The following is a 12,353-nucleotide window of genomic DNA, read 5'->3' on the forward strand; positions in this document are numbered from 1 at the left end:
GGCTATATGATCGATCCATAAATAACGAGTCTGCACAAGACAACCAAGTGATTGACAGACATTATATTCGTATTTTTTGGCCAAGAGGCCAATATGACAGTGACAGTTTTACAAAAAGAATGTACAGGGTGCCTGTATGCAATTCTATACAATTTACATCTATCTTTTGACACTTATTTTAGAAAAGAATGGCGAGTCGTAAAAAGTATGTTTTTATTTTGGGGGTTTAGCACACAGCTATACTAATGTCATTAATGTTTTATCTTCTCAGCAGTTAAATATTAAAGATACCACATCCGAAGGATCTTCGTAGTTGTGGAGATGATCGAACCCAGTGACTGATATCATGAGCATCGATCTACGCAATTGGGATCGATGACATGCATCAACCAAGTCAGCGAGCCTGACCACCCGATCACGTTAGTCGCCTCATACGACAAGCATAGTCGCCTTTTACGGCATGCATGAGTTGCTGAAGACCAATTCTACCCCGATCTTCACAGGGAGACAAGCATGGGTTGCTGAAACCTATTCTACCCCGATCTTCACAGGGAGACAAGCAAGGGTTGCTGGGGACCTATTCTACCCGGATCTTCACAGGGAGGCAAGCATGGGTTGCTGAAGACCTATTCTACCCCGGATCTTCACAGGAAGGCAAGCATGGGTTGCTGAAGACCTATTCTACCCCGATCTTCACAGGGAGACAAGCATGGGTTGCTGAAACCTATTTTACCCCGATCTTCACAGGGAGGCAAGCATGGGTTGCTGAAGACCTATTCTACCCCGGATCTTCACAGGGAGGCAAGCATGGGTTGCTGAAGACCTATTCTACCCCGATCTTCACAGGGAGGCAAGCATGGATTGCTGGGGACCTATTCTACCCGGATCTTAACAGGGACACAAGCATGGGTTGTTGAAGACCTATTCTACCCCGATCTTCACAGGGAGACAAGCATGGGTTGCTGAGGACCTATTCTACCCCGGATCTTCACAGGGAGGCAAGCATGGATTGCTGGGGACCTATTCTACCCGGATCTTAACAGGGAGGCAAGCATGGGTTGCTGAAGACCTATTCTAACCGGATCTTCACAGGGAGACAAGCATGGGTTGCTGAAGACCTATTCTACCCCGGATCTTCACAGGGAGACAAGCATGGGCCGCTGAAGACCTATTCTACCCCGATCTTCACGGGTAGTCATCGCAACGCAAAACGCGACGCAAGCAATCCGATTGGGTTCCCTGTAGTCAGGTTATCACATGAGCCATAATGGCTACTTAATTCATACGTAATATTTACTGAATTGAGTAAGCGCAATATATTACACATTGATGTAAATTCTGATTGAACAATGCATTCTTCAACCACTTCGACAAGAAAGGACATGTATTTCCTGTTCATTGACACTAAAAGGGAGGATTGTCCTCAACGCACATGCGCAGATCAATGGGGCACTTGATACACTTCAATATAGGGGTATGAGATCAGAGATTAGGTCATCAAGCAGCTTAACCGAATCTCCGATCGAACAAAGCTTTCTCCTCGGACTATGAACCGTTACATCGTGATATCCAGATACAATAAGCTAGTGGATGAATGTTACAATTCTGGTATATATAAGCTAGCTACGCAATAAATCGCGAAGACAATGAAGAACGAAGTGTGGTTTATTTCACGATAAAACATTGTGCTTTCATGACATCATTTCTAGAGATTCGAAAATGCGCTCGCAACTTAATGACGTCGTATATTGGACAACGCTATTTTTGGGAGGGGAGTGTCTCGTGAGTCGTTACCCATAGATGTAGCTGGGCAACGCATATAAACGCGATGGATGAACGATCGCATCTACAAGTTACAGAGATATCACAGTCGGTACTCGGAGAAAAGTTTACAGGTAAACGACGTGAGGATTGTGAGAATATGGGGAAATACCCTCCTGTGCATAAAATGAACTTGTCCGACATTGCCGAGATGGGATTCTATTGAGGGAGTCATCATTATTAAAATACAGGTAAATATTTTTTAAAGCTTGTACATTCTATCATCATCCTTAAAGAGGCCGTACATTATGTAGATGACTCATATAAGAAATAAAGTAAACAGATTTGATTGTGGTATGTATTTTCAGTTGGCTTACCATTAAAAAATATATATCTGTTTATGGCAGGTTTATTCGCAATTTATGTGTTTGATAGTTAATTCCTGGCTCTTTGTGCCTTGTGATCGAGGTGTGTAATTTCAGCTGCAGGCGACACAGATCGACCATGGCGAGGCAGGTCAGTGAGTGCATACATAATGATTGGCGCTGACTTAAGCAGTACGAATAACTACAATGGAAACAACGAGTACACCAACACACCTACATAACCGGTGACATAATAGGAAATACACTGTATTACTTCATGAGTCGACTAATTCTGTAGCCCCATGTACCATTGTGTGACACTACTGCAGGCTAAAAGTGCATTTTAATAGTTATGATAATGAGAGTGAGTGAGTGAGAAAGTATGGTTTTATGCCGCTTTTAGCAATATTCCCGCAATATCACGGCGGGGGGGAGGGCACCAGGAATGGGCTTCAAATATTGTACCCATGTCGGGAATCGAACCCGGTCTTCGGAGTGACGAGCGAACGCTTTAACCACTAGGCTACCCGATCGCCCCTCCAAACTCAGTATTACCCGTTCAAAGTAACGAGGGAACATCCAGTCACCCTGGGTTTCTCTCATTGCGCTCTAAATGTAACATTGCTGATACGGCATGTTTTAACTTAGTCACGCTTCACATTGACCTCGATACGTCTAAATTACCTCTCATGAATAGCCAGCCACAACGTGACCCTTCACCACGTGTCACGCTGACTTTACTCAGGGTGGGTGCACTTCCGGGCATCGGCCTTGCTGGCAGTATCTGTTGCTACACTACGGGTACAGACGCCTGGCATACATACATATACCGGTACCTGTCACCAGTGTGCAATCGGACGCCAGCTTGGACTGTTTCGTCAGATTCACAAGTATTCAGAGGACGGTCGATGACTATTGACATGTTTCGACAATATGTCACGTGAGGTCGTCAGATCGCAAATGGGAGGGAGCGATATCATTACCTCGGGACACACAACCCAGGTTGTTCGATGCACACACCCCAGGTCGTTCAATGCACACACACCCGGTTGTTCGATACACGCGACCCAGGTTGTTCGATACACGCACCCCAGGATGTTCGATGTACGCATTCCAGGTTGTTCAATACACGCGACCCAGGTTGTTCGATACACGCGACCCAGGTTGTTCGATACACGCGACCCAGGTTGTTCGATACACGCGACCCAGGTTGTTCGATACAAGCGACCCAGGTTGTTCGATACACGCGACCCAGGTTGTTCGATACACGCGACCCAGGTTGTTCAATACACGCGACACAGGTTGTTCAATACACGCGACCCAGGTTGTTCGATACACGCGACCCAGGTTGTTCGATACACGCGACCCAGGTTGTTCGATACACGCGACCCAGGTTGTTCAATACACGCACCCCAGGTTGTTCGATACACGCAACCGAGGCTGTTCGATACACACGACCCAGGTTGTTCAATACACGCGACCCAGGTTGTTCAATACACGCGACCCAGGTTGTTAGATACACACAACCCAGGTTGTTCGATACACACGACCGAGGCTGTTCTATACACACGACCGAAGCTCTTCGATACACACGACCCAGGTTGTTCGATACACACGACCCAGGTTGTTCGATACACGCGACCGAGGCTGTTCAATACACGCGACCCAGGTTGTTCGATACACGCGACCCAGGTTGTTCGATACACGCGACCCAGGTTGTTCGATACACGCGACCGAGGCTGTTCAATACACGCGACCGAGGCTGTTCAATACACGCGACCGAGGCTGTTCAATACACGCGACCCAGGTTGTTCGATACACGCGACCCAGGATGTTCGATACACGCACCCCAGAAAAGCCAGTGATTAACATCATGAGCACCGATCTACGCAATTGGTATACGATGACATGCATCAATCAAGTCAGCGAACCTGACCACCCGATCCCGTTAGTCGCCTCTTACGACAATCATAGTCGCCTTTGCGGCAGGCATGGGTTGCTGAAGACATAATCTACCCCGGAATCTTCACGGGTCGCCGGATCGTGTCCGCCGACTCGTTGACTCCATAACTTACAGAGCGCTGTTATACAGCTTGACGTTTGCTGGGTGCGGCGATAAACAACAAACAAAGAAATAGATCTGAATATCTCTGGAAAACGCATTAATATCAGCAGGAAGTCGTACTATTTCCCTTCCCATGGTCATAAACAGGAGTTGATAAATAGACAGTGTCGAACTGTGCCGAGCAGTGTCGAACTGTGCCGAGCGACACAGTGGCTGGGACAAACAACACCGGTAATTACCGGTTAGATCAGCCTGACCGAAATACACGGCTAGTACGCAGTATCAAAACGGCCGATAAATATCTTGGCTGCTTGCTTAAACGTGTCTCTATGGTTTTAGGATATAGTAATATCCTCAAGTTTAATTTACACCAACACACTGAAATGTTTTTAAGACTTCGAATCCACTTTGCTCTTTCATAAATTTTTTTTTTTTTTGGGTAAGGTAAACGAGATTTGTCAACAAAAGTCGTCGTGAAAACTAGTCTACGTAAGAGCTCCACGCAGCGCGTGTTAACATTACCTACACTTCACACGAGGATCGAGATACCGCCGAAAACAGATGGGCGAAAAGACAACGAACTTGAACATTTAACCAGTTTGGGAGTCTTACGAAAACTACCACACTCGCTCTACTGTTCTGGGGGGGCGGTCGGGTAGCCTAGTGGTTAAAGCGTTCGCTCGTCACGCCTAAGACCCTGGTTCGATTCCCGACATGGGTACAATGTGTGAAGCCCATTTTTGGTGTCCCCCGCCGTGATATTGCTGGAATATTGCTAAAAGCGGCGTAAAACCATACTCACTCACTCACTCTACTGTTCTGGATTTGCAGTGAGCCTGACCACCCGATCCCGTTAGTCTCCATTAACGACAAGCATAGTCTCGACCAGACAACCCAGTGATTGACATCATGAGCATCGATCTACGCAGTTGGGATACGATGACTTGCATCAACCAAGTCAGCGAGCCTGACCACCCGATCCCGTAAGTCGCCTTTAACGACAAGCATAGTCGCCTTTTACGGCAAGCATGGGTTGCTGAAGACCTATTCTACCCCGGATCTTCCTGAGTTCTACAGCTGGTATTAAGGCCCGTCAGCTGGAGTCAATGCTCTACAGCTTGAGTCAGGGCCGTGTGTGTTAAATCCATATAATTCAATCATACATGGGAGTGTACCTTTAAATACCCCCCTCCCGCTCAAATCATACCATGATGTGATGCAATAATGGCACCCTGTCATAGATCTGGCATATTCTTGTCCATATCAGTTTATCAGTCGTCATAACCATCAGTGGTCCCTGTTCCCATGGTCGGCTGTGTAAAATGTTGGGGTTTGGGGGGCAACAGCTGACGAGTATACACACTGGGATATTTAGATGTTTATGATCACTATTATGTCAGGATTGTTATGGCCACAAGTTAAAGCCATTATTTTGTTTAACGTGCACGTTGTGATATTCTGTGATCGACCTCACTCCGTACAGTTCTGTACATGTTATATACTCCGTATCAACCAAAATCCGGATTAACGAAGGTACAGAGTAATAGCCATTTCTTAGCAGACGCTTTTGAAAGTCATCGAGCGGAGAGCGGAGTTTGCGCACTCACGGAGTTTCACTGCACGCATGCGCAAAGAAAGACTGTGATCCTGTCTAGCAGTGTGGCGGACTCGGCAGTCCGGATTTTTAAATACTCTCTCTCTCTCTCTCTCTCTCTCTCTCTCTCTCTCTCATCAGAGGTCATGACAGATTAACTATGGTCATATGAGAACATCGGGTGTTCTTGATCTTTTTTTTAGTAGTATATACCACTCGATAACAACCCAGGCAGTGGGGTAGTCTAGTGATTATAGCATTGATTTCAAACCCCTTAGTCCTGGGTCGATTCCCATTCTCGGCATGATATTGACGCCCATATTGATGAAAGCGGCGCAAAGCCGTATTCACTCACTCACATCGAAGATTTGGGCGTAGCATTAATGAAACTGGCCCCGTTCCTAAAAGCGATCTTAGCGCTACGACTATTGTAAGTCTATGATAAAGTATGGGACTTAGCGCTAAGATTGCTTTGAGAAACGGGGCCCAGGGTTGTTTGATTTATATGAAAATCTATTGTGGGACACATATCACGGGCCTAAATATTATTTACGTACGTGCATATATGGGTCATATACAGGTGCACGGTTATTGTGTAAAGTCAGTGATCCGTAAGTCATAATCCCACGTGGTGAACGAGGGGGGAGGTAAAGTAATCCGCACAGCAACGCATGGGCAATTCTCTTATTCGGTAATCCCCTTTTTAACCCTGCGTTAAGCGTACAACTGGCTAAAGCTCACCCACTCCAACAATGTCACATGACAAAGATACACGCACCCTCAATACAATACATCTGTTCAGTAGGCTAATACACAAGTAGCCATTGACCCCCAAGTGTCAAAGGTCATAAATTATCCCGGGACAAAGCGACGAGTGAACTTGATGAAGTAAGCGAGCAAGGCTGTAAATTCCTCGCCGCATCAGATACATGACTCCGACTCGGTCAGCGCGGCCGACACATGCTACCAAGATAATAAGTACACATTGGGCCGAGTTCACCAGTTTACCTCTGATTATACTGCGAAAAAAAATGTGTTATGACAGAGCGAGCAATGTAAATATAGCCATTTATCAAACCAGGCTAACCATGCACCTAAAATATTGCCAGAGGTGTGGGGCGATACCTTCCCCCCACCGTCCCCGCCACCCTCACTCTTCAAACCGCACCTCAAACAGTCTACATCTTGTTGTATTAGTATATAATTCAGAAATACTGCACCAAGAAGTCAACTTGGGACTCCAGTTCTGCTCATCGACCCACCTCGCGTGGCTTACTCATGCTAACACCACCTCCTCCCCCTAGTTCCACAATAGACTCGCCCATCTCGTCCTAGAAATTGAACAGGATCAAGTGCACCAAGGACTAGCGTTGATGCATAAAAATTGTCACTTGGACGTCTAAAGACTGTAATTGGCGGTCTCTTGACGTCATACACACTTCCTCTTGGTGGCGTTTCCGATGAAAAAGGTGGCATGATTTGTGGGAGAGTTGTGTAACGATTTCTCGCAAAACACACTCGCGCTGCAACGCGACACGAAGACCTGCGAACCTAACGGTACATTTTTATCTCACCACTCACCCCCTAATACTCGACACCTCGCTATGTGACCACCAAGCATAAACCAAAACAAAGCGCCCGAACTTGAAACCCATTTCATGACAATGCCAGCGAAACCAACAATGAACGCGCTCAGTATGTTATTCTGCTCACAACTGTCATACCATATTATTCGTCTTCGTCTTAGTGGACAATGTGGAGGTTGAAATCTCACCTTATTTCTCTGTCTGTTGTTTATGTTTCAAGCGCATCTAACCATGCCAGTGCCGCTGCTTCGGATTGTTGCTGTCTTTGTGCCAAACAGCTGATCGCAACTCCGCAGCACAGCGAGTTGACCTGTTTAGTTATTAATAGCTCAACTATCAGCATCGCGGTATAACGAGGAGAGGCTGCAGCGTTGGCACGTCGAGTGCAAGCAGTGGTTACACTGTCTCGTTGTTCCGTGAAAAGGTGATGGTGAAAATAACGATGAACCATATACTAATGTTGCGCGGAGAGATTGTATCTATAACGCGCGGAATAACGAGGATGTTGATTGCCTTTTCACACGCGAAACACAATGACAGTTCGTATATTATTGCATATAAGGTGTCAACACAATTATCCTGCTCTCGCGACCACTAAAATATTTCTGTATCCCCGTGTGAAAGCGATTACGGACTACCTGAATCATTTTTGTACAATTTCCCTTTAAGCGCGGGAGGCCAAATGAATTGCTAAAATCTATATGTCTTCCTTTTGAACAAAAAAAATCGTTGCATTGTTTGTTTGTTGTTTAACGCCGCACGCAGCAATATCCCTGCTATATGACGGCGGTCTGTAAATAATCGAGTCTGGACCAGACAATAAGGCAATTGACATCATGAGCATCGATCGATATAATTGGGATACGATGACATGTATCAACCAAGTCAGTGTGCCTTGACTACCCGAACCCGTTAGTCGCCTCTTCCGACAAGCATCGTCGCCTTTTACGGCAAGCATGGGTTATCGTTGCATTGATTACATTCCTTCAACAGTTAACTCAATTTAAATTTATCTGTCCATATGGCTTAGGTGCAACACTTCTTCTCTCTATCAGAAGGTACAAAGGTCGATTTTTCAAATCGAATCCGAACTGAGTTGTCCTCGGATCGGATCGGATCGCTCGTTTCCAGTTTAAACTGGTTGTATGCTCTGTGTGCGGCTGCAATGGTTAGACTGCATGCTCAAATGTGTATCAAGCTCCATAGCAGCGCCCGATACTTCTCGGCACTCCGCACAAGGCACCACATAGACCAGCTGTATCACGGTGCGGAGCTTTGATACATATGCTGCTGTCAATGCGTAAAATCAGTCAATGTGTAATTGATGCAAATTGAGTGAAAAATATATCCATTTATTCGACAGATTCACTAAAACTTATTTAGAAGTTCAAAAGGGCTTAAAAACATCACAATACACTAATTATGCTGGTATTAGAAGCCAAAAAACAATGTACGTTGACTTTCGTTTTCTTTTAATCCTATCATTTTCAAAATGTTTGGAATTCGTTATCATAATTTTCAGTCAGCCTGGCAAAAAAATGGACAGATTTTTCAGTCAGCTTGCATCATTTACACATTAATGGATTTTACGCATTGACGCATATCTTTAATAATATTTGATGTTAATTTGACGTCGAGTTTTTAAGCAATCTGTTTGACAACTGTGTTTGACGTAATTTTATTCAAACCAAGAAAGATATACATGTATGCCCATGAAGACAGGCTTTACTTCATCTTTTTTATTTCACCTTTTTTTATCAATGCGACGTCATTCAAGTCAAAAGACTCAAGCCGAAGATCAACATAAACCAAGGTTACTTTATCTCGTCTACCCGGGGTAGAATGGGTCTTCAGCAACTCATGTTAGCCATAAACGGCGACTATGCTTGTCGTAAAAGGCGACTTACGGGATCGGGTGGTCAGGCTCGCTGACTTGCTTGATGCAAGTCATCGTATCCCAACTGCGTAGATCGATGCTCATGATGTCAATCACTGGATTGTCTGGTCGAGACTCGATTATTTACACACAGCCGTCATACAGCTGAAATCTTTAAATCAACAAACAAACAATCAAACCTCACTCCGTCTCCAACTAGATTCACATCGTACTACTAATAAATAATGGAAGAAGACAGAATACTATTCGGTCACCGGTTCAAAACATATGTTCTGAAAAAAGCCAGACGTCCAGCTCAATGATCTTTTTTTGATTAAGGAATCTAAACAGTTTACACGACCCCCCCCCCCCCCCCCCCCCCCCCCTCTTCTGATGCACACGTCATAGAAACCGCTCCAACTCTTGAACACTAGTACGTCACGGAAACCCTTCCCTCACTTGTAAACACGATGGACATCCTTCTTCATCTTGCATACGTCACGAAAACCCTGATATATCGTGCATACTTCACGGAAACCCTGATATATCGTGCATACTTCACGGAAACCCTGATATATCGTGCATACTTCACGGAAACCCTGATATATCGTGCATACTTCACGGAAACCCTGATATATCGTGCATACTTCACGGAAACCCTGATATATCGTGCATACTTCACGGAAACCGTTCCTTCTCTTGTAAACGGGACGGAAATCCTTCTACATCTTGTATACGTCACGAAACCTTTCCATTTCCTGTCTAAACTATGGAAACCCTGATATGTACTGCAAACTTCACGGAAACCTATCCATATCTTATATACGTCACAGAAACCCTTTGATTTCTTGGGTACTTCATGGAACCTTTTTCATCTCATAGATTCGACATGGAACTATTCTGTCTATCTAGTATATACACCATGTGAACCCTTGCAGCTATTGCGTACACCGTGGAACTCCTTCCATCTAATGTTTGCGTCACTGAAATCCTTCCATCTCTTGTAGGGGCGGTCGGGTAGCCTAGTGGTTAAAGCGTTCGCTTGTCACGCCGAAGACCCGGGTTCGATTAACGACATGGGTACAATGTGTGAAGCCCATTTCTGTTGACCCCCACCGTGATATTGCTGGAATGTTGCTAAAAGCGACGTAAAACCATACTCACTCACTCCATCTCTTGTAAATACAACATGGAAGTCCTTCCATTTCTTGTATACGTTACGAAAACCCTTCCATTCATTGCATACATACTAGTATTTGAAATCCTTCAATTTCTTGTAAATGTCACTGAAATCCTTCCCTCTACTGTATTCTTCACTGAAATCCTTCCATCGATGGCATTCGTCACTTAAATCCTTCCATCTATTGTATTCGTCACTTAAATCCTTCCATCTATTGCATTCATCACTGAAATCCTTACATCTACTGTATTCATCACTGAAATCCTTCCATCTATTGCATTCATCACTGAAATCCTTCCATCTATTGCATTCGTCACTGAAATCCTTCCATCGATTGCATTCGTCACTTAAATCCTTCCATCTATTGCATTCATCACTGAAATCCTTACATCTACTGTATTCATCACTGAAATCCTTCCATCTATTGTTTTCGTCACAGAAATCCTTCCATCTATTGCATTCATCACTGAAATCCTTCCATCTATTGCAGTCGTCACTGAAATCCTTCCATCTATTGCATTCATCACTGAAATCCTTTCATCAATATCATTCATCACAGAAATCCTTCCATCTATTGTATTCATCACTGAAATCCTTCCATCTATTGCATTCGTCACTGAAATCCTTTCATCAATTGCATTCATCACAGAAATCCTTCCATCTATTGCATTCGTCACTGAAATCCTTCCATCTATTGTATTCGTCACTGAAATCCTTCCATCTATTGTATTCGTCACAGAAATCCTTCCATCTATTGCATTCATCACTGAAATCCTTTCATCAATTGCATTCATCACAGAAATCCTTCCATCTATTGCATTCGTCACTGAAATCCTTCCATCTACTATATTCGTCACTGAAATCCTTCCATCTATTGCATTCGTCACTGAAATCCTTCCATCTCTTGTATTCGTTACTGAAATCGTTCCATCTATTGCATTGGTCACTGAAATCCTTCAATCTCTTGTATTCGTTACTGAAATCCTTCCATCTCTTGCATTCGTCACTGAAATCCTTCCATCTATTTTATTCATCACTAAAATCCTTCCATCTCTTGTATTCGTTACTGAAATCCTTCCATCTATTGCATTCATCACTGAAATCCTTCCATCTATTGCATTCGTCACTGAAATCCTTCCATCTCTTGTATTCGTCACTGAAATCCCTCCATCTACTGTATTCGTTACTGAAATCCTTCCATCTATTGCATTCATCACTGAAATCCTTCCTTCTACTGTATTCGTCACTGAAATCCTTCCATCTATTGTATTCATCATTGAAATCCTTCAATCTACTGTATTCGTTACTGAAATCCTTCCATCTATTGCATTCATCATTGAAATCCTTCCATCTACTGTATTCATCACTGAAATCCTTCCATCTATTGTATTCGTCACTGAAATCCTTCCATCTACTGTATTCGTCACTGAAATTCTTCCATCTACTGTATTCGTCACTGAAATCCTTCCATCTATTGTATTCATCACTGAAATCCTTCCATCTGTTGTATTCATCATTGAAATTCTTCCATCTACTGTATTCGTCACTGAAATCCTTCCATCTATTGCATTCGTCACTGAAATCTTTCCATCTACTGTATTCGTCACTGAAATTCTTCCATCTACTGTATTCGTCACTGAAATCCTTCCATCTTCTGCATTTGTTACTGAAATCCTTCAATCTATTGTATTCATCACTGAAATCCTTCCATCTATTGTCTTCATCATTGAAATCCTTCCATCTACTGTATTCGTCACTGAAATCCTTCCATCTATTGTATTCGTCACTGAAATCCTTCCATCTACTGTATTCGTCACTGAAATCTTTCCATCTACTGTATTCGTCACTGAAATCCTTCCATCTATTGTATTCATCACTGAAATCCTTCCATCTATTGTATTTGTCACTGAAATCCTTCCATCTACT

General features: G+C 43.8%; 1 protein-coding gene across 1 annotated transcript in view; it reads right to left on the reverse strand.

Moving 5' to 3' along the window:
* LOC124121996 (monocarboxylate transporter 14-like) overlaps positions 1–7,706 on the reverse strand; it is a 72,345-nt gene extending 64,639 nt beyond the window's left edge. The window contains exon 1 of the mRNA XM_046485137.2: positions 7,560–7,706. The gene's annotated coding sequence lies outside the window, so the exon portion shown is untranslated. The remainder of the gene's footprint in view (positions 1–7,559) is intronic.
* Positions 7,707–12,353: the final 4,647 nt, after the last annotated feature.

The sequence above is a fragment of the Haliotis rufescens genome, unplaced genomic scaffold, assembly GCF_023055435.1.
Source record: "Haliotis rufescens isolate VD_foot unplaced genomic scaffold, xgHalRufe1.0.p SCAF_126, whole genome shotgun sequence".
Classification (NCBI taxonomy): domain Eukaryota; kingdom Metazoa; phylum Mollusca; class Gastropoda; order Lepetellida; family Haliotidae; genus Haliotis; species Haliotis rufescens.